Here is a 24,151-nt window from a genome sequence, read left to right as displayed (position 1 = left end):
TGCCTAGTGGGGGCACAGTCCATAGTGGCACTGGAGCGCTCTCAGGACCAGTGTAGCGCCCACAGTGGTTAATGGTGACACCACACACTTGGTCATCTCTCTGTCCACTCCCTGCTTGCCCCACCCCAACTCTCACTAGTACTTCCTGGAATCTGCCCCCAAATAAAGGCTGTGTGCGGAGTTCCTGTGGTAGCACAATGGGATCAGTGGCACCTTGGGAGCAAGGGAACTCAGTTCCCATCCCTGGCCTGGCACAGTGGGTTTAGGATCTGGAGTTACTGCAGCTGCAGCTTAGGTGGCAGCTGCAGCTTGGATCTGATCTCTGGCCTGGGAACTCCATATTCCTTGGGGTGACCAAAACAGAAGATAAAAAAAGGGGGGCTGGCATGTCAGCTTCTTGGAGACCAGCTGAGTAAATGAGGCCGAGGGCCCTGAGTCACAGTGGAAAACTTGGAAGGTGCAAGTGGTGGCAAGAGCGAGCGTGGATAGTCCTGAGGTCTGAGTGCCTGCTCACCCACGGCCACCCCTCACCCCAGTGCGGGCCCCAGCCTTCCTGCTCCCACCGCTCTGCACAGAGCAGCCTGTGTGTTCCTACCATGCTCACTGAATCACAAGACCCTGCTAAAGATAGACAAAAACATAACTGGGGGAGTTCCCGTCGTGGCTCAGTGGAAACGAATCTGACCAGGAACCATGAAGTTGTGGGTTCGATCCCTGGCCTTGCTCAGTGGGTTAAGGATCCGGCATTGCCGTGAGCTGTGGTGTCACAGACACGGCTAGGATCCTACGTTGCTGTGGCTGTGATGTAGGCCAGCAGCTGCAGCTCCTATTCGACCCCTAGCCTGGGAAACTCCATATGCCGCAGGTATGGCCCTAAAAAGACAAAAGGCCAAAAAACAAAAAACAAAAAAACCCAACTCTGACTACCTGATGCATTTACCTTTGATGGTCAGACCCCTCCTTCCTCTGCAGCCTCATCCACATGTCCATCTGCCCTTTGCCACCTTCGTCCATCCTCTCCCCACTGATGGGCCTCTCCCCAGCTGAGGCCTGCTCACCTTCCAGTCAAGCTGTGCCCAGGAAATCCTCCCACAGGCCCAAACTCCCTCTGGCTCCAGACCCCCAAGCCCATCTCTCACCCCCCCAACCCCCACAAGGGCCCTCAGTGCTCTCTGACCCTGGCCCCCACCTCTCCCCCACCCACACACCTTCTCAAAAAGGAAAACTCCAAAGGCAAAGAAATGTTCACTTTTCTCTTTCTTTCTTTCTTTCTTTCTTTCTTTTCTTTCTTTCTTTCTTTCTTTCTTTCTTCCTTTCTTTCTTTCTTTCTTTCTTTCTTTCTTTCTTTCTTTCTTTCTTTCTTTCCTTTTCTTTTTTTTTTCTTTTTCCTTTCTTTCCTTTTTTTTTTCTTTGCTTTGTTTAGGGCCGAACTCTCTCTCGGCATATGGAAGTTCCCAGCCCAGGGAGCGATCGGAGCTGTAGAGGCTGGTCTATACCATAGGCACAGCCATGTAGGATCCGACCTGCCTCTTCGACCCACACCACAGCTCATGACAATGCTGGATCTTTAACCCACTGAGGGAGGCCAGGGATGGAACCCGCGTCCTCATGGATACTAGTCAGATTTGTTTCTGCTGTGCCACATGGGGAACTCCAGAGATGCTGACTTTCAGGAAGGAGCTGGTGAACCCCAGCCAGGCCCACAGATGTACCAGCTGTCCCTACACGTCGCTCTGGAGGGCTGCCATGCTGGCCTGGCCTGTGCCCTGAGCTGGGCCCTGCACATAGCAGGCACTGAGTGTTTGTTGACTTATTGTGTGGTCATGGGGTGGGTTACGACCCTCCCCACTCCTAGGATGAGGGGGGCTCTCCCCTTTCTCGAAGGCCAACGCGTCCATGCCAGGTGCTCCTCCCACCTAGCAGGGCCAGCATGGGGACTCTCCGCTCCCCAAGCCACACGACACCCGCTGCCTGGGTCAGGTTTCCATCCGCCATCATCAGGCAGATGTCATGCTCAAAAGGGCGGCAGTAATTTGGACAATTACAGCCGCTATTATTGCTTCCTCTCTTTAAACAGGGGCCCAAATTACTCAGTCACAACCACCAGCCGCTCCCCATGGCAGAGGGGACAGGCAGGGGCAGGCTGGGGAAAGGGCATAGGGGTGGGGGGTTAGTGTGTGAACAACACATCTGCTGGTGATTGTCCAGTTTGAGTGCCTACTGTGTGATGTTGGCAGCTCACGCCACCTGAGGACTGGCAAGGCCATTGGCGGGGGAGACCGGTGTCCTGGGGGAGGGCTGGCTGAGCTCACCCAGCTGGTCACTGCAGGATGGGGTGGAAACAGGTCTGTTTGAGCCCAAAGTCCAGTGTAAGGTTTCCTCCTCAGAGTTCCAGAGCAGGTATGGAGGCTGGGGGGAGGGTAAATGAGGGACTCTGCTGGGTGCGGGGGAGGCGCTGCAAAATTGTGGCCCAGGTTGCATGCCACCCAGGAAAGCAGTGTCCAGATGCCAGGACTGGGTCCCTAGGGGCCAGGCAGGCCCAAGAGGCCCTTCTGTTGGCAGCAGAGGCTGGACACCCAGGTTCCCTGCTGAGCAAGGAATGGCAACTACGCTTTTCTGGGTGTTATTCAGGGAGGGAGGTTAAATCCTGGCTTCCTTCTTCCCAGAGCTAATTGGCCACAACCAGATAAAAGCAACCACTTACGTAGCACCTGCTACGTACTGGCATTGGTCCCAGGTTATGTGTAGCAGCTCATTTAATCCTCGAAAAATTCCTGTGAGATGGGCACTCCTATCACCTTCGCTTTAAAAGAGGAGGTGACTGAGTCACAGAGAGGCCCACCAGCTTGTCCAGGGTCACACAGCAGGGAGCTCACCTCTTCCCAGAGCTGCCCACTACCTTGCAGGCCTTTGTGAGGCAGAAATAACTCAGGAAGTTTTTTTATTTTTAATTTAGATGTTATTTTATTTTAAATTTAATTTTATTGGAGTAGAGTTGAACTACCATGTTGTATTCGTTTCAGGTGTACAGCAAAGTGAATCAGTCTACCTATGAATATATCCATTTTTTTTTTTTGCCTTTTTAGGGCCACACCCACAGCATATGGATTTTCCCAGGCTAGGGGTCTAATCAGAGCTACAGCTGCTGGCCTAGACCACAGCCAGAGCAACACAAGATCTGAGCCACATCTGCGACCTACTCCACAGCTCATGGCAACACCAGATCCTTAACCCACTGAGCAAAGCCAGGGATGGAACTTACAGCCTCATGGTTATTAGTCAGATTCATTTCCGCTAAGCCATGATGGGAACTCCAATATATCCATTCTTTTTTCCCATATAGGTTATGACAAACTGTTGAATAGGTTTTCCTGTGCTATACAGCAGGTTCTCATTAATCACCTATTTTATATAGTAATGTGTATATGAGGAAGGTATTTTCATTGTCACCCTCATTGCACAGGTATGAAAAGTGGGCTCAAGGAGGGAGGGGACTGCCAGTGTCACACAGGTAGGAAGCTAGATGTGCCTCAGGCAGTGGGCTATGAGCCAGGTGGTCTGGGGAAGGATCTGTGGGAGCAGAAATGAGTCCACAGTGTCCAAGGCGGAGGATGGTCATGAAGTGACCTAGGGTGGGGAGGGTCGACTTGCAGGTGGGGAAAGGGCCAGGTGAATAGGTGGAGGGGTGGGATGGGGGTCACAGTCAGCTAAAGCTACCAGTTCCCCAGGGGGCAGCCCAACTGGCTATTTTCTCCCAGAATGAAGTCTCCTTGCCAGAAGGAGGGAAACAGGACAGACCTCTCCACACCCAAACATCCCGGGTCCCATTACACTGAGGTCTCTGGGTCTGCAGCCTAAAGGAGACGCCATCAGGCCAGGGATGTCATCGTGTGGTACAGTGACATTTTGAACAGTCACAATGTTCAGGGGCTGCGTTCCAGCGCTGTCGTGCCTCCCTACCAGTTCACGCAACACTCACTTCATGTCTATGAGGTGACATCAGATGCTCATCCTATGGGTGAAGGGACCAAAGCTCAGATGGCAGCCATTGATTCAGAGCTCAGACTGTAGTCGCATCTTCTTCTTCTTCTTTTTTTCTTGTTTTATTATTTTAATTTTTTTCCACAGTACAGCATGGGGACCAAATTACTCTTACATGTATACATTTTTTCCCCACCCTTTGTTCTGTTGCAATATAAGTATCTAGACATAGTTCTCGATGCTACTAAGCAGGATCTCCTTGTAAATCCATTCCAAGTTGTATCTGATATCCCCAAGCTCCCAATCCCTCCCACTCCCTCCCTCTCCCCCCCAGGCAGCCAAAATTCCATTCTCCAAGTCTATTATTTTCTCTTCTGTGGAAATGTTCATTTGTGCTGCATATTAGATTGCAGTTATAAGTGATATCATATGGTATTTGTCTTTGTCTTTCTGACTCACTTCACTCAGTATGAGAGTCTCTAGTTCCATCCATGTTGCTGCAAATGGCATTACGTCGTTCTTTTTTATGGCTGAGAAGTATTCCATTGTGTATATATACCACATCTTCCTAATCCAATCATCTTTTAATGGACATTTAGGTTGTTTCCATGTCTTGGCTATTGTGAATAGTGCTGCAATGAACATGTGGGTGCATGTGTCTCTTTTAAGTAGAGTTTTGTCTGGATATACGCCAAAGAGTGGGATTTTGGTCTTCTTCTTTATCCATTCATTTGTGATAGCCATTTAGTGTGACTCCATAACTTGGCTATTGTGAATAATGCTGCAATAAATGTGGGAGTGCAGAATCATTTACTTTGTATTTATACCCTGCAGCAGGATTGCTGTACACTGCATCTCCATGACTTATTTATTTCATAACCGGACTCCCTTCACCCAGTTCACCCAACCCAATCCCTGATAAACACCAACTTCTTCTCTGTTTCTATGAGCTTGGCTTTTTTGTTTTATTTTGTTTCATTTAAGATTCCACATATCAGGAGTTCCTTTCGTGGCTCAATGGAAACGAATCCGACTAGTATCCCTGAGGATGTGGGTTCGATCCCTGGCCTCGCTCAGTGGGTTGGGGATCTGGTGTTGCCGTGAGCTGTGGTGTAGGTTACAGGTGTGGCTTGGATCCCAAGTTGCTGTGGCTGTGGTGTAGGCTGGCAGCTGTAGCTCCGATTCCACCCCTAGCCTAGGAACCTCCATATGTCACAAGTGCGGCCCTAAAAAAGAAAAAAAAAAAATTCCACGTGTCAGTGAGATTATACAGTATTTGTCTCTCTCTGTCTGACTTCACCTAGCATAATGCCTGCAATGTCCATACATTTCGTTGCAAATTCTCCTGCATTTTTAAGAGACAGCCTTGCCAGATAGAGTATTCTTGGCTGGGTGGCATGTTTCTTTTCAGTGGTGGGGGTGGGGAGGTGTTTTGAACAACCTCACTCTGACATGGGGCAAGTTTGCTGTCTTCGTAACAAGCCACGTGACGGGGTTATGGCTCTGATCCTGGGCTTCCTCTTCTGCAAAACGAAGGTGGTCACTGCCCCTCCCTGTTCCCTCCATCTTTGGTTCCATTCTTCACTGTCAGGTCTGGGCTGGGTGGGATATGGTGGGAAAAAAGAAGACCACACCCTCACAGATAGACTTGGTTCTCACACAGAAGACGATAGTCAGCACCGTGGAAAGTAAACTGCATCTGTCGGACAGCCTCGAGTGTGGTGGAGGAGAGCGCAGACAGCGTGGTGAGTAGTGGGCGTGGAGCTTGGCCATGTCAGGTGGGTGGTCACAGGGATGGCTCAATGAGGACATTGGACCAAAGCCTTCAGGGCAGTGAGGGAGAATGGTGCAAAACTCTGCAGGGATGAGCAGAGGGCACCGAAACAGCCAAGGCCCTGAGGGGGATGGACGCCTACCTGGTTGAGGAAAAAAGGAGGCTCTGGAGACGGGGGCCGCCAAAGGCTGAGATGATGACTCTCAAAGTTACTGGCAGGCTGTGAGCAGATGAACAGCTATGTCTGATTTGGGGGTTGAGGAAAGAAGTATAAACAGGGGCTGCAAGGTTGAGAAGGAGGTGTGAGAAGGGAGTGGATTCTGGATGTCTTTTTGTTTGTTTTAGGGCTGCATATGCAGCATATGGAAGTTCCCAGGCTAAGGGTATAATCAGATCTGTAGCTGCCAGCCTACACCACAGCCACAGCAATACCAGATCTGAGCCACGTCTTCAGCCTACACCACAGCTCATGGCAATACTGGATCCTTGTTGCTCATGGCAACACTGTGACCTACACCAAAGATCACGGCAACCCACTGAGCGGGGCTAGGGATCAAACCCAAAACCTCATGAATACTAGTCGGGTTCTTAACCCGTTAAGTCACAAGAGGAACTCCCATTCTGTGTGTCTTTGAAGACACACAATCCAGATTAGGGGGATTGGCTGTGAAGTTTCTAGAAAGAGGCAAATCATGCAAACTGCTGAGCATGGGAGGGAGGAGATGTTTTGAAGATGTTCAACAAGGTGTCTAACAGCCAACCCACCCTGCAGGCCCAGGACTCTGGGAAGTCTGAGGCAGGATGGGGCTCACTGTGACAAGGGCTCCAGCTTGCTGCCAGTCTGCTCATGCTGAGGATTTCAGGCTGGTCCTGCACCTGTTCCATCCCAGTAGCCCTGGGGGCCATGTGGACTCTTGGGAGCATGTGCTCACCCTGCCCTGCAGCACCTGGCATCTAAGCTCCTCTACAATCTCCCCACTTCTGGGGAGTCCCACTCACCAAACACCAGGTCTGCTTGGCTGTGGGAGCCATACCCAATGACACCAGGACCGGTCTCGGAAGCTAAAGCCTCTTTTTCTCATTCCTTACTCACTGAGCCTATTGAGAACAGATTTTTTTTTTTTCCTCACCTTCTCTCCTCAGAGTAAAGGAAAAAACCCAACTTGCGGTTTCTTTTGGAACAGATCAGAACCAGATGTCAAGCAGTGCTCAGCAGCTGGGTTGGTTTCCAGACCCAGTTGTTGGCTGACCACTTTCAGAACCAGCTGAGGCCCATGAGCAAGTCGTGGCCTGGAGCTGGCAGCTCAGGAGAGCAGCACATGTGTCCTGCAGGGTAAGGCCAGGCCATGCGCAAGTACAATTGGGCTTCTGGTTGCACACACCTGCAGACCTGCAATAGGGCATGCTCAGGCTAATTGGCTGAAGCTCCATCTGGGCCTCGCCTCCCCAGGTGGTCATTAACCTTGAACTTGGGGCCACACTCAGTGGAGGACTTATTTCCAGGTCCGAGGGCACCATCCTCAGTTCTGCTTGCAGGAATGCAAGGCCATGGAAAAGGGTGGCAGCTCTTTTTGATTTTACAGCCTTCATTAGCTTCTCTTCTGAGATTGCCCTGCACTGAACACAGAAACACCAGGAAAATACGGTCCCCTTGGACCATCAGGAAATTTGGGGTGTCAGTGTTACTCCTTGGAAATTGAAACTTTGAAAGGCAAACCTGAGTCAGGAGGGTTCTACCCCTCAGGGAGTGGGAACAGGGATGGGTCACAGCTCTGCTCAGTGCAATGAGAATGACAATGACAGAGTTCCTGTGGTGGCTCAGCGGTTAATGAATCTGACTAGCATCCACGAGGATGCAGTTTCGATCCCTGGCCTTACTCAGTGGGTTAAAGACCTAGGGTTGCCATGAGCTGTGGTGTAGGTTGCAGATATGGCTCTGATCCTGTGTTGCTGTGGCTGTGGTGTAGGCCAGCATCTACAGCTCTGATTTGACCCCTAGCATAGGAACCTCCATATGCCTTGGGTGAGGCCCTGAAAAACAACAACAACAAAAAGAATGACAATGGCTCATACCCACCATAGCAAAAAGCACAAGGGCCCTCCCTGATGGAGGCCAGCAGCCTGAGGTCCCAGTATTGCATCTGTCTCTATCCTGGGGATGTGAATTAGAATCATGTCTAGAACGCAAAGGCCTGATGAAAACCGACACAGACCTGGGGGAGAGGTATCTGCTGAGGGTCCTCAACCATAGGACCCTCATCAGAATATCTTGAGAAACGCCAAAACAGTCATTGCCAGTGAGTGGGGCACATGCCCTAGGGGCAGGCTAGATGCTTTGGGGTGTTCTAGACCTGGATGCGGAATTGAATAACTTTACATCATGGCAAGAGCATGTTCATACCTGTTACCCTATTTCTAGTATACCAGGGAGACATGCTCAGTTTGGTGATAATGTCTTTTTTTTTTTTTTAAGGGCCACACCTGTGGCATATGGAAGTTCCCTGGGCTAGGGGTCAAATTGGAGTTACAGCTGCCAGTCTACTCCACAGCCATGCCAGATCTGAGCCTCATCTGTGACTTACACCACAGCTCACAGCAATGCCAGATGCTTAACTCACTGAGCGAGGCCAGGGATCGAACCAGCATCATCATGGGTATTAGTTGGATTCATTACCACTGAGCTACAACGGGAACTCCCTGGTGATAATATCTTGAATGCCTTCCTAGCTGTTTGTAACACAAAGGGTAGCTCTCATTCACTCAGCCAGCCACTCCAAGTACCTGCTGTTCAACATCAGCACCAAGTTTCCATTGGGCTCATTGTGACGGGTAACTTCCTGGAAAGCAGTGTGGTTTGTTTTTTATGAGCATGACCTAGTTTCCTTCAGATAGATAGACAGACAGACAAACAGATATATGATAGCTAAATAGCTGCAAAGATAAATAGTAGATAGACAGATGAGAGATAGATAAATACATGTTAGGTAGATAATAAAAAGATAAATAGATATGCACAATATATACATAATACATAAGCAGATCAATGACCAACAGATGATAGGTAAATAGATGTACACATGTACATTTATATACATACATACATATATGTGTACACATGTATGAGTGATTCCATTTATATAATGTTCAAGAAAAGGCAACAATTACTAATGATAATAGGAGGCAGAATATTTGTTTCCTATGTTGGGGAGGGTGTTGACTGAAAAGAGGCATGAGGGAGATTTCCAGGGTGCTGGAAATAGTCCATGTCCTGGTACACATAAGCAAAAACACACCTATTTGGCATTTGTAATGTGTATGTTCTATTATAATATATACACAATTTCTCAATTTTTAAAATATTAAACTATTTCACACTAAAAATGCAATGTTTAATACTTTGTCTTCATGCCAATGAAGTTTTCATTTCACAGACTCAGTTTCAAACAATTCAACCAGTGTTTCAAACCATTAAAAGAGGGAGTTCCTGGCTAAGTGGGTTATGAAGCCGACTAGCATACATGAGGATGCAGGTTTGATCCCTGGCCTTGTTCAGTGGGTTAAGGACCTGGTGTTGCCACAAGCTGTGCCATAGGTTGCAGATGTGGCTCAGATCTGGTGTTGCTGTGGCTATAGGCCAGCCCCTACAGCTCCAATTCAACCCCTAGCCTGGGAAATTCCATATGCTGTGAATGCAACCCTAAAAAAGACAATAATAAATAGTTAATGAAGAAAAGTTCTTTAAAAAGACCATTAAAAGAATGTTGAATCTAATTCTATCATCACTGGTATTAGCTATAAATGATTTAAATAGAATAGGGACTGAACCAAGAACATAACTTTTGGTAGCAGAGAGCTTCCACAAACCCCTTCAGGCGTTTCATTTCCTGAAGTCTTCCAAACTTTCTACTTATTCTACCAGCATTTATTTTCTTATCACAAGGTCATCATGAAAAGCTTTGTCAAATGATTCACCAAAATAAAGTTAGACTAGGTCTCATTGATCACGCAAGTGACTATTTTATTCATTTCATTCATATATTTTATACACTATATTTACCAAGAGTTACCAAAAGAGAGGTGTTAAAATCTCCTACCACAATTGTCAACTTACCTCTTTTTCTTTTCTTTCTTTCTTCCTTTCTTTCTTTCTTTCTTTCTTTCTTTTTCTTCCTTCCTTCTTCCTTCCTTCCTTCTTTCTTTCTTCCTTTCTTCCTTTCTTTCTCTTTATATTTTATTTTTTGTCTTCTTTTAGGGCCTCATCCATGGCATATGGAGGTTCCTGGGCTAGGGGTCTAATCGGAGCTGCAGCTGTCGGCCTACACAACAGCCACAACAATGCCAGATCCGAGCCACATCTGCAATCTACGCCACAGCTCACAGCAACCCTGGATCCTTAACCCACTGGGATCGAACCCTCAACCTCATGGTTCCTAGTCAGAATTGTTGCAGCTGCGCCTCAACAGGAACTCCTTTTTCTTTTTTTCTTTTTCTGTAGCAAGAAGTGTGTACCTCTTAATCACCCTCACCTATTTGTTTTCTCTCCCTACTACCTTCCCCTCTGGCAAAAACCTGTTTGTTCTCTATCTGTAATTCTGCTTATGTTTTATGTTCATTCTTTTATCTTTTCAGATTCCTCATATAAGATAAATCATATGATATTTGTGAGTTATTTCACTTAGCATGATCTTCTTTAGGTCCATCCATGTTGTTGCAAATGGCAGGATTTCATTATTTTTTATGCCTGAGTAATGTTCCATTGTATATATACCACATTTTCTTTATCTATTCATGGACCCTGAGTTTTCTGCCATATCTTGGCTATTGTAAATAATGCTGCAATGATGAACATTCCTACCAACAGTAAACCGGGGTTTCCCTTTCTTTCTTTTTCTTTTTTAATTTTGTCAATTTTAGCTTTATATATTTTGAGGCTGTACTATAAGGTATAGGCAAATTTAAAACATTCAAATTGAATCATAGCATTTTGGGGTGTCTCCCTTCATTTTTTAAATTATATATTTTTTGCCTTGCTGAGCTTATCTGTAGATAGTTGGTTTTTTTTTTTTTTTTTTTTTTGAGGGGGGTCATGCCCATGGCATATGGAAGTTCCTGGGCTAGGGACTGAAACCTCACCATAGCAGTGACTTGAACCACAGCAGTGAAAACACCCAATCCTTAGCCTGCTGTACTGCAAAGGAATCCCCATGTTGTTGATTTTAAAAATCCTGTCTGGCAATCTTTATCTTTTACTCAGAATATTGAGTCCATTTATATTTGATAATTACTGATATATTTGAGTTTAAAATATATCATTTACTTTTTAAAATGTGTCTCGCTTGTTTTTCCCTGGTTTCTTGCTTTGTTCTAGATTTTGTTTTCCCATTTTCCTACTCTATTAGCTTCTTAGTTATTCAATACCTTTGTTTACTGTTCTTTTCATAGTAACCATAGAGATTACAACATGTAACCCTACTTTTTATTTATTTATTTATTTATTTTTGTCTTTTTGCCATTTCTTGGGCCGCTCCTGTGGCATATGGAGATTCCCAGGCTAGGGGTCGAGTCGGAGCCACCGGCCTACGCCAGAGCCATAGCAACGCGGGATCCGAGCCACGTCTGCGACCTACACCGCAGCTCACGGCAACGCCGGATCCTTAACCCACTGAGCTAGGGTAGGGACCGAACCCACAACCTCATGGTTCCTAGTTGGATTTGTTAACCACTGTGCCACGATGGGAACTCCCATGTAACCCTACTTTATAAAAATCTAATTTAAGTTTGTATTTTTACCAATTGCTGGGAAGCACAAGGATCTTAGAACACATACATTTCATTTACCTTCTTCTACCCATGTATTACTTTTGCCATGCATTTTAGTGCTACATATTTTTTATTTAAACTTTTTTTTTTTTTTTTTGCTTTTTTAGGGCCCACATGTGGCATATAGAAGGTCGAATAGGACTGTAGCTGCCAGCCTACGCCACAGCCACAGCAACGTGGGATCTGAGCTCTGTCTGCAACCTAAACCACAGCTTATGAAAACGTCTGATCCTTAACCTACAGAGTGAGGCCAGGGATTGACCCACATCCTCATGGTTACTAGTCAGTCATTACCACTGAGCCACAACGGGAACTCCTATTTAAACTTTTTATTTTGAGATGATGGTAGATTTACATGCAGTTGTGCAAAATAATTCAGAGCTCCTTCGTATACTCCACCCAGCTTCTCCCACTGATAACACGTTGTCTAACTATTTAGTACAATATCACAACCAGGATGTTGAAATTGATAGTTAAGATACAGAATATTTCCACAAGGAACTCTCTTTTTGCCCTCTTGAGCCAATCTTAGTTCCCTCCAACACCTACACCCTAATTTCTTTTTTGAAATATATTTGTTTAAATAAAAATAGAGTAAGTTTAAATAAAATATTACAAAATGACAGCATAGACAGTATGCAGATACAACAAAAATCAGGAAGAAATTTCACAAAGTGGTAAAGTTTGGGAAGTGGCAACTTCAGAGTGTGGGAAATGTCATGAGCTGGGCCATGAGGAGGTGAGAAGCATAGGCCAGAGTCAGAATGGTGACAAGCGGATGGCACCTGAAGCCAGAAGAGAATGGCCAGTGAGGCTGGAGGGCAGTGAGCAAGTGGGCGAGTAGAGGGGGGTTAGAGGCCAGCAGAGGCCCTAGAGGCCACCGAAGAGTGTGGGTTTTTCTTCTAAGTAAAATAGGAAGCTGCCATAAGGATTTAAATGGAGACATTATGAAATTTGAAATATGTTTACAAAGATCAATCTGGCTACTCTCAGGTGCTGAAGGATCTGCTGGCTGGGTTTGGAGAGTGGACAGTAGGGGGCTCCAGCGAGGATGCAAATTCAATTTTCCAGACAAGAAGTTTATACTTTTTGAGCACCTCTATCCAATTCACTCTACTCCCACCCCCTACCTCTGGTAATCACAAATGGAGTCTCTTTTTCTATGAGGTTATTTGTTTGCTGGTTGGTTGTTTTTTGAAGTATAATAGACCTACAGCACTACTTAGTTCCTGTTAGCAGCATAGTGATTTGATATTTCTATACATTTCAAACTGATGGCCATCATAAACTTAGTTATATGAAACCATACAAAGATATATCACAGCATTTTTCAAAAAATTTTCTTGACATAGTCATAAGATTTTCCTTCTTATTCTGTTAACATAATGAGTTACATCGGTTGAATTTCAAATGCTCAATCAACCTTGCGTTCATGGGACAAAATCCCTTGATCATTATGTGTAATATGATTTTATTTATTTCTAAATTTGATTCGTTAATGTATTGTTAGGCATTTTTTGCCTCTATATTCACGTAGAATATTGCTTTGTAGTTTTCCTTATTTCTAATGATTGGTTTTGATAACAAGGCAATACTGCCCCCATAAAATGAGTTCAGAAATGTTCCTTCCTTCTGCATTTTCTGAAAAGTTTAAAGTGGAATTTTATTTCTTCTTTAAATATTTAGTAAAGTTAATCAGAGTATGCTTGTTAATCAAATGTTTTTCAACTATTAATTCAAGCTAGCTAATAGGTAGACTCTTCAGGTTTTCTTTCTTTCTCCTTGCGCGAGCTTTGTAATTTGTGTCTTTAAAGGAATTTGTGCATTTCATATAAGTTGATAAGTTTATTGGCATACTCACTTATCCTTTCAACATTTCCTTTTTTTTTTTCTGCCCACACCCACAGCATGTGAAAATTCCCAGGCCATGGACTGGACTTGTGCTACAGCAATGACCTGAGCCGCAGCAGTGACAATACCGGATCCTTAACCACTAAGCCACTAGGGAACTCCTCCTTTTAACATTTCTGCAATCTGTAGTGATGTTTTTTCTTCCTTTCATAATATAGGCAATTCGTGTGTACTTAAAAAACAAAACAAAAAAAATTCACCAGTATGGCCAGAAAGTTAGAAATATTTATCTTGGAGTTCCCGTCGTGGCTCAGAGGAAATGAGTCCGACTAGAAGCCATGAGGACACAGGTTCCATCCTTGGCCTTGCTCAGTAGATTAAGGGTCCTGTGTTGCCATGAGCTGTGGTGTAGGTCGCAGACGCAGCTCAGATCTGGCATTGCTGTGGCTGTGGCCACAAGCCAGTGGCTATAGCTCCGATTTGAACCCTAGCCTGGGAACTTCCATGTGCTGCACGTGCAGCCCTAAAAGGACAAAAAAAAAAAAAAGAAATAAATATTGATCTTTTCAAAGAACAAGCTTTTAGTTTTATTGGCTTTTCTCTATTGTTTTTCTATCCTTTATTTTGTTTGTTTTGCTCTTGTATATGTTGTTTCCTTCTACCCGTTCAATTAAGGTTTAATTTTTCTTTTGAAAATTCTTAAGGTGGAAGTCTAGAGCATTGATATGGGACATTTAATCTTTATGCGTCTCTTAAAACACTACTTTGGTTGCATCTCACAGATTTCAATATGTTATACTTTCATTTTATTCAATTCAAAATACTTCATAATTTCTCTTGTGGTTGTTTTCTTTGTTCTGTAAGTTATTTAGAATTCTATTATTTAATATCCAAATATTTTAGAGTTTTCAGATATCTTTCTGCTACTGGTTTCTAGTTTAATTCCAATGTGGTCAGAGAGCATATTTTGCATAATTTCAGTTCTCCTAGATTTGTTGGAAATTTTTATATCTTAAAATATTGTCTATTTTGGTGAGAGTTCTTTGTGCACTTTAAAAGAATATATGTTCCGCTATTTTGGGGAGGCTTATTCTATCTATGACACCTAGTTCAGTTGTTTGAGTGTGCTAGTCAAGCTTTCTATTCTCTATTGATTTTCTATTGTCTATTGATTTTCTTTCTATTCTCTATTGATTTTCTATTGTCTATTGATTTTCTTTCTATTCTCTATTGATTTTCTATTGTCTATTGATTTTCTATTCTCTATGGATTTTCCATCTACTTTTCCTATCAGTTACAGAGATAGGAGTGCCAAAATCCCCAACCAAAATTTTGGATTTGTCTGCATTTACTTTGAGTTTTATTAGCTTTTTGCTTCAAGCATGTTGTCTCTTGAAGTGCTATTATTATATAGCATTTAAATTTGCGGTGAACTAAGAATTATGCTCTCTCAATGAATTGACTCCTGATATAATTTTGACATATTTCTCTTTATCATGATAATATGCCTTGCTCTGAAATCTACTGTTTCTGAAATTAAGCTACCCACTCCAGCTTTCTTCTGATTGGTGCTTGCATGGTATGTATTTTTCACCTTTTACTTTTAATCTCTTGATGTCTGTTTATCTAAAGTGTGTTTCTTATAGAAAATATATATACATGTTTTGCTTTTTTTATCCTACCTGAAAATCTGTTATTTTTGTAATGGTAACCCACTTACATTTAATGTAAATAATCAAAATAATTGAATTTGTTTTCACTTTGTCCAATACATTCTTTTTCATCTTTTCCTGTCTTCTTTTGAATACATTTTTTTTGTCTTGTTTGTCTTTTTGGGGCCGCACCAATGGCACATGGAGGTTTCCAGACTAGGGGTCGAATCAGAGCTACAGCCACTGGCCTACGCCACAGCAACTTGGCATCCAAGCCACATCTGCGACCTACACCACAGCTCATGGAAAGGTTGGATCCTTAACCCACTGAGGCCAGGGATCAAATCCAAAACCTCACGGTTCCTAGTCAGATTCATTTCCACCGCACAACGACAGGATTTCCTTGAATAGTAATTTTTATGATCCCATTTAATCTCTGCTATAGCGTGTGGTCATCTCTCTTTTTTTATTAAAATATAGTTGATTTACAATGTTGTGCCAATTTCTGCTTTTCAGCAAAGTGATTTAATTATCCATATATGTACATTCTTTTTAAAATTACTCAATGAATTTTATTACATTTTTAGTTGTACAATGATCATCACAACCTATACATTCTTTCTTATATTCTTTTCCATCTAGCCCAAGAGTCATAGCTTTTTTTTCCTCCAGTGGTTGCTCTAGGATTACAATATACAACTTTATGCATCACAGCCAACTTCAAATAATATTGGGCTACTTCACCTCTAGTTTAATAATCTTTGAACTAGGATTTCACTCCATTTCACTTATTTCACTCCATTTACTCTTTGTGCTATTTTCACTTATGTTACTTTTATGTACAGTATAAGTTCTGTGCTGTATTTGTGCTTTAAAAGTCAAATATTGGGAGTTCCTACTGTGGCTTAGGGGAAAGGAACCCAACTAGTATCATGAGGATGCGGGTTTGATCCCTGGCCTTACTCAGTGGGTTAAGGATCTGGCATTGCTGTGGCTGTGGAGTAGGCCAGCAGCTGTAGCTCCAATTGGATCCCTAACCTGGGAATTTCCATGTGCCACACCCACGTCCCTTAAAAAAAAAAAAGTCAAATTTTGTTTAAAAAGTCTTTAAAGTGAGAAAAAAAATTTTTAATAGTTACCCACATACTCACCATTTCCAGCGCTTCCTTCTTTTGTGTCAGTCCAACTTTCCATCAAGTACCTCTTTCCTCATTTAAAGAAATTATTTTGGAGTTTTATTAATGCAGGTCTAATGACAAATTCTCTATTTCTGTTTGATAAAGTCTTTGTTGGTCTTTTATTTATTTATTTATGTAAAAACATAAAACTTAACATCTTCATCATTTTTGAGTGTACGGTTCAGTGGTGTTAAGTACATTCACATTGCTATGCATCTATCACTCCCATCCATCTCCAGAATGACTTTTCATTTTATAAAACTGAAACTCTGTATTCATTAAACATCAATTCCCCTATCCTCCTCTTAGCCCCTGGCAACCATAGACAAATTCATAGATTATTTTCCGTATCTATGAATTTGACTATTCTAGGTAGCTCGTATAAGTGAAATCCTACAGTATTTGTCTTTTTTGTACCTGACTTATTTTACTTAGCACAATGTCCTCAAGATTTATCCATGTTGTGGTATGTGTCAGAATTATCTTGCTTGCAGTTTCCGTCGTGGCTCAGTGGTTAACGAATCCGACTAGGAACCATGAGGTTGCGGGTTCCATCCGTGCCCTTGCTCAGTGGGTTAAGGATCTGGCGTTGCCCTGAGCTGTGGTGTAGGTTGCAGACTTGGCTCGGATCCCACGTTGCTGTGGCTCTGGCATAGGCCGGTGGCTCCGATTAGACCCCTAGCCTGGGAACCTCCATATGCCGCAGGAGTGGCCCTAGAAAAGTCAAAAAGACAAAAAAAAAAAAAGAATTATCTTGCTTTTTTAAGGCTGAATAATATTCTATTGTATGAATAAGTCACATTTTGCTTATCCATTCATTCATCCATTGATGTATTTCCATTTTTTGACTATGGTGAATCCTATGAACATGGGGTCTATAAAAATCTCTTCAAGAACATACTTCAATTTTTAAGGTATATACCTAGAAGTAAAACTGCTGGATAATATGGTACTTCTATTTTTAATGTTTTTAGGAACCACCATAGTGTCTTCCATATCAGCTGTACCGATTTCCATTCCCACCAACAGTGCACACGAGTTCTAATTTATTCACGTCCTCACCAAAATTTGTTATTTTCCCTTTTTCTTTTTTTTTTCTTTTTGGAAAATTCACTTATCTATCTATCTATCTATTTATTTATTTATGATTTTTATTTTTTCTATTATAACTGGTTTACCATGTTCTGTCAATTTTCTACTATACAACAAGGTTACCCAGTCACACACACACACATATATATATACATTCTCTTTCTCACATTATCATGCTCCATCATAAGTGACACTTTTCTTGTTTTTTTTTTGTTTGTTTGTTTTTTGTCTTTTTGTCTTTTTGAGGGCGGTACCTGTGGCATATGGAGGTTCCCACGCTAGGGGTCTAATTAGAGCTGTAGTTGCTGGCCTACACCACAGCCACAGCAACACCAGATCCGAGCTGCATCTGCAACCTACACCACAGCTCGAGGCAATGCTGATTCCTTAACTCACTGAGCAAGGCCAGGGATCAAACCTGCAACCTCATGGTTCCTAGTCAGATTTGTTTCCGCTGCGCCATGTCAGGAACGCCCCCTTTTTCTTTTTGATAGCAGCAATCCTATTGGATGTGAGATGGTATACAATCATTGGTTTGATTTGCATTTCCCCAATGATTTGTGATGTTGAACATCTTTTCATGTCCTTATTGGCTATATCTTCTTTAGAGAAATGCCTATTTAATCACCTTGCTCATTTTCTCCAAGTTGTCTATGGATTTTTTTTTGTCATTATAGGGATTCTTTATATATTCTGGATATTAGTACCTCATATTAATTTCATAGGTTGCCTTTTCATTCACATGTCTTCTGTTATGTCCTTTGATGTACAGAAATTTAAATTTTCGATATGGTCCTATTTACCTATTTTTTATTTTGTTACCAATGATTTTGGTGTCATAACCAAAAACTCACTGACCTTTACTTTGTATTTTATTCTAAAAATTTTATAGTCTTACCTCTAATAGTAAGGTATTAATGCACTTTGTGTTAATTTTTGTGTATGGTGTATGATAAGGCCCAACTGCATTTTTTTCATGTGGATATATAATTTTGCTACAACAATTTGTTGAGAAGATTTTAATTTTCCCATTGAATGGTCCTGGCATTCTTGTCAAAAATAAAATGGCCATAGATGTGAGGGTTTATTTCTGGGCTTTCTATTTTATTGCATTGATATGTATGTACATTTTTGTACACACACACACATACACGTGTGTCCCACTCATAGATGGGACTGTACAGTGGAAGGCAAAAAATTGTGTGAGTTGCTTTATTTACTGAAAAACCACTGCAGAGTCATTTGACCAGCTTTGTACAAATATATGGGATTGCTGATAGAATATTAGTGATGATTATTGCGCCTCAGAATGATATTTGTCTTCAGGGTAAAACACAGCCTATGAATGCTTTGGCTATTACTAAAAATAGTAGAATAATTCCAATGTTTCATGTCTCTGAAAAGGTATAGGATCAGAGTTCCCGTAGTGGCTCAGTGGAAACAAATCTGAGTAGTAACCATGAGGTTGTGGATTTGATACCTGGCCTTGCTCAGTGGGTTAAGGATCTGGCTTTGCTGTGAACTGTGGTGTAGGTCGCAGTTGTGGCTCAGATCTAGCATTGCTGTGGCTGTGGTATAGGCTGGCAGCTGTAGCTCTGACTTAACCCCTAGCCCGGGAATTTCCATATGCTGTGGGTGTGGCCCTAAAAAGCAAAAAATAAAATAAAATTAAATTAAAAAATAAAAAGGTATAAGATCCATAGCGTAGGCCTCATTCTATACACATTAACAGGCAGATAAAAAATGTGGAGGCTCCATTTGCATATAATTATCTAATAACTCATATATAAATTATGTCTTGGCAAATGTGTGTTACTGATGAAAAAGTGGCTATTGTATCTGATGTATGATGTATAATATATTGCTAGAAATAAGCCTGTCAAGATTTGTAGAACTAAACAAATGCCTGATGGGGAACCCAAGCTTGATCATGATGAGATATATGATAGAACTGGGAGATCAATAAATGCATTGTTAATCATTTTATTGGTGGGTGTGCTTTTTGGATGTTGGTGATTAGTGTTCTTACAGTTGAAATGCAATGATGATTTTTCATGTCGTTGGTTGTGGTTAGATTCCACATAAGGTTAATGATAACACACACTGTATTTTCATAATTAGTTTTGTGGGATTCTCTTCAAAATCTTCACTTGTTTATGGTGGGCTTGGGTTGACTGTGTGTGGCAGGGTTGGTTGTGGTACTGTGTTGAGTTTTGGTGGCTCATTTTTAGGTGTAAGAGTCTTTTTGATTTATTTGAGGGATACATTAGTGGTATTTGGTTATGCAACAGTGATAGCTACTGGGTAGTATCCTGAAGTTTGGGTCTCTAATAAGACTGTTTTGGTTTTTGCTTTGCAGGTGATAATGGAGTTTTCAATGCTTTTTTAATTTTTTGAAGGATGAGGAGGTAGAAATTGTGTTTCAATTTAATGAGTTAGGGGATTGAGTAATTTATGATACAGGTGGTTCTGGGTTTTTTATTGGTGGGCTATGGGAATTGCTACATTGTAGAGTTATTGTACTTGTTTAGTGATGGGTTCTGGTTGATCATTACTTATTGGTGTTGTGGTCATTGTAGAGGTTATTCATGGCAGTCAAATAGGATTATATTTAGGGTAAGGTGTTAAGGAATGAGAAAAAATATAATTTGATTAGATTTTTTTTTTTTTGGCTTTTTTAGGGCTGCACCCATGGCATATGGAAGTACCCAGACTAGGGGTGGAATTGGAGCTGTAGCCGCCAGCCTACACCACAGCTAACAGCAATGCCAGAATCAAGCTGCATCTGCGACCTACACCATATCTCATGGCAACACTGGATCCTTAACCCACTGAGTGAGGCCAGGGATCAAGCCCACATCCTCACGGATGCTGGTTGGGTTCCTTACTGCTGAGCCACAATGAGAATTCCTGATTAGGCCTTTTCGATATGACACAAGTGTAGTGGGTTTTGTTTGAATAAAGGAGGTGGATTGGGGTAGAACATTTTCTAATCAAATTAAATCTAGAAGTGATGATGCTGTTTTTTGGTTTTCTGACAGATTCAAGTATGGTGAGAAGTGGTGTATGATAGTAGGAAAATAGCCTAAGAGATTAGATAATTTAAATATGTTTGAAGGGTATTTAAATTTTATGTTGTAAGGTTGATTTCAAGTGCCAGAATAAAACCTGAAATAGGCAAGAGTGGTTAATTTCAAATAATGAGGGATATCCTACTATACAGCACAGGGAACTATATCCAATCTCTTGTGTTAGAACATAATGGAAAATAATATCAGAAAGATAATGTATGTATATGTATGACTGAGTCACTTTGTTGTACAACAGAAATTGACACAACATTATAAATCAACCATAATTTTAAAAGTTTAAAAAACAACAAATAGTGAGTGATAGTTATTTGTGGAATTGTTTTTGGGGGAGTATTGCTGGCGATAAGGAATCTGGCAAAAATACTTCCAGCTAAGAGATGTTTAATGGAGTTAATTAGGAGTGGGTTATTTTTGTTGATGAGGGTTAATATGGAGAAGTGAAGTTGTCCTAGTAGTGCTAAGAAGATAATTCAAGTGCTGTAAACAGCTGTTTGGGATGTAGCAACAAGAGTAATTGGGCTCAGGCATTGGTATACAACACATTGGCTGTTTGGATAATTAGGTCTTTGGAATAGAAGCCTGTAAGGAGTGGTATTCCTATCAATGCCAGGCTTCCAATAATGAGGGATGTTGTGGTAAAAGGTATTGTCTTGAATAGACCTCCTATTTTTCAAATATCTTGTTCATCACTTAAGCTATGGATGGATAATAGATCTGGAACATATAAATTATATGGCTTTGATACAGGCATGTGTACAAATATGGAAGAATGCTAGATGAGGTTGATGAATATTACCATTGTTACTGTTATAAGGCCTCTCTGACTCAAGGTGGATAAAGCAAAATAACGTTTTGGATAGTTTTGGGTGAGGGCACATATTGCTGTCAATAATGTGGTAATTGCTCCCAAGCACAGTGTTACTGTGTGAATGAATGTGTTGTTTTCTATTAAGGGATAGAAGCGGATAAGCAAGAAGATGCCTGCTACCACTGTTACGCTTGGATGGAATAGAGCTGAGACAGGCATGAGGCCTTCAGTTGCTGAAGGAAGTCATAGGTGGAGACCAAATTGAGCAGATTTTCCAGTGGCAGCTAGTAGGAGTCCTATTAAAGGTAAATGAGGATAATTAAGATTGAGTATAAAAATTTGTTGTCAATCTCATGCATTTAAGTTGAATATAATCATGCTATTGATATAATGAGTCCAATATCTCCGGTGTGGTTATACAGGGTTGTTTGGAGGGCAGCTGCTTTGCTTCTGTTCAACCATGCCATCTTCTAATAACTAAGAAAGATATAATTCCAACTCCCTCCCATCCTATGAATAGTTGGAAAAGATTGTTAGCACTAACAAGGATTAATATTGTGATAAGGAAGGTGAGTAGGTGTTTGAAAAATTAGTTGATGTTGGGGTCTGATGTACATATCATAGTGAAAATTCTAGGGTAAATCATCTAACAAATAGTGCAAATATTATTGAGAAATAATCTACTTTAACACTGAGTGATAATTTCATTTGAATAGTAATTCAGTGTCAGTTTGAAATAATCATTTCTTGGCCTGAGTGAATAAATGTTATTGTGGGGATTAAGCTGGTGATGAAAGCATATGAGATATTGGTTTTTATATAGGTTGAGTAAAGATTGCTTTTATAGGTGTTGGAATTTGTTATTATAATTGGTAATGTTAATATAAATAGTGGAACTAATGTGAAAGAGGCAAATAAGTTTATTACTTTCATTTGGAGTTGCATCAGTTTTTTGGTTCCTAAGACCAATGGATTACTACTGTCTTTTTTAAAAAGTTTTATTGAAGTATAGTTGATTTACAATGACTATCCTTTAAAAGTTTGAAAAAGCCACACTGTTAGGTATGAAAGCATGACTTAGTAGTTCTTGTATAATTTTTGGTAAATAAGTAGATTTAGGCTTCTGCTACTAGATTCACAATCTACTATTTTTTAAAAAACTATATTTACAATATAAGGGCCCCCAAATGATTTGGGGATTAAGTGATAAGAATAGAGCTATGAGGGTGTTTTCTCATGTGAATGATTACTTAATGTTATTGAAATGGTATGTATAATTGCCTCGTGTTATAATTAGCATACATAGGGATATAAGGCAATAATTCCTATATTAATCCTTATTAATATAATGGTACTATTTGATCATGAGAAAGACATTACTACAAATAACTCCCCAATTGATGGTTGGGGACAGAACAAAGTTTGTGAGGCTTGCTAGTAGTCTTCATGTTGCTATTAATGAGAGAAACGTTTGTAAACCTCCGGCTAGGATTATTGTCTGGCCATGAGTGCATTCATGGTTTGAATTCGCTAGTTGGAGTAATATAGATGATGTGAGACCGTGGGCAATTACTAGAGCGGTAGGGTGTTTGGATGAGAATAGCCCCCATAACTAGTGCTATGTGGCTAACTGACAAGTATGCTATGAGTGGTTTTAAGTCTGTTTGGCGAAGGCAAACTGAACTGGTTATAATTATGCCTCACAGAGAGAGTGAGAAAACAGTATGCCATGAAATCTGTTAGTGGATTTAGAATTGTTGTAATTCATAGTACACCATAGTCCCTAGGCTTTAATAGTATGGCTGCAAGAACTGTGGATCCCACAATGTGGGTCTACGCAAGCTTTAGGTAGTCAGAGGCGGAGGCCATAGAGGGGTATTTTTACTATAAAAGCTATTATACAAGCTAGACATATGTAAATATGCAATTAGGAGTTGGATATTGTCTGTGTTCAGTATTGAATTATTAGGAAATTTTATAGGCACGTAATATTTTGGATATCTACTACTGCTACCAAGGGTGGGAGTGATACTGCTAGTATAGAATAAAAAGTAAATTCCTGCATTAAGTCATTCTGTTTGATCTTCTAATTGGGTAATAATAATGAGCAATGGGACTGGTGCTGCTTCAAATAAAATATAAATTAAGTTTAGTTCTATGGCAGTAAGTGTTATGATTAAGAATATTTGTAGATATTGCTAGTAATGTATGGTTTCTTTCTGAGTTAATGACTCTTTGGATTGGTGGAACTAGCTGGCTATTTGTAAGACATATTTTTAACATTAGGAATGGTGCTGATAGAGTCAGAGAAGAAAAATTGGCTGAGAAGAAAGAGGTTTGAAAGACTGATAAATAAGCTATGGGCTGTGGTGTTAATTCAGACTATACTATTTTTTTGGCAGTCATGTTAGTGGTATTAATTGTAAGAATAATGATTTTTAACATTGGAGGAGATTAAGATTTTTTGCATTGTCAGTGCCATATGTATTTGATACTTTACTCATAGGGATAACCCAAGTGCAGCTTTGCAAGATGCAAATACAAACAGAACAATAGGTATTACGCTTGCTAGAGTGAAATGCATATTTTAAATTATTATGGTTGCTATAATAAAGAGTGATAATATTATTCCTTCTCAGCATAGTAAGTGAGGATATGAGGTGGGATCGATATGTTAATAATCCTATAAGAGATACTGTAAATGCTATAGCAATATTATATACTAAGGGCACTTGATAATTATGAACTTAATCATAATATAATGAGTCAAAATTATTTATCTTTGTTTAAACTAATTATATTCAGTTCACTCTAGTCCTTTTTGGGTTCATTCATAGGCCGGTTTTGTTGCTAGTAGTAATATTAGGAATAGTGCCATAACAAGAACTGTTTTTAGGATATTT

At 41.2% G+C, this 24,151-nt stretch overlaps 1 pseudogene; it reads right to left on the bottom strand.

Annotated features, from left to right (window-relative positions):
• Window positions 1-1,851: 1,851 nt before the first annotated feature.
• LOC125126913 (NADH-ubiquinone oxidoreductase chain 5-like) lies at window positions 1,852-22,181 on the bottom strand (annotated as a pseudogene).
• Between the last annotated feature and the right edge of the window lie 1,970 nt (window positions 22,182-24,151).

Source organism: Phacochoerus africanus, chromosome 5 (genome assembly GCF_016906955.1).
Source record: "Phacochoerus africanus isolate WHEZ1 chromosome 5, ROS_Pafr_v1, whole genome shotgun sequence".
NCBI lineage: Eukaryota > Metazoa > Chordata > Mammalia > Artiodactyla > Suidae > Phacochoerus > Phacochoerus africanus.
Note: the sequence above shows the minus strand (reverse complement) of the source record. Positions and strands in the feature narration are given on the sequence as shown.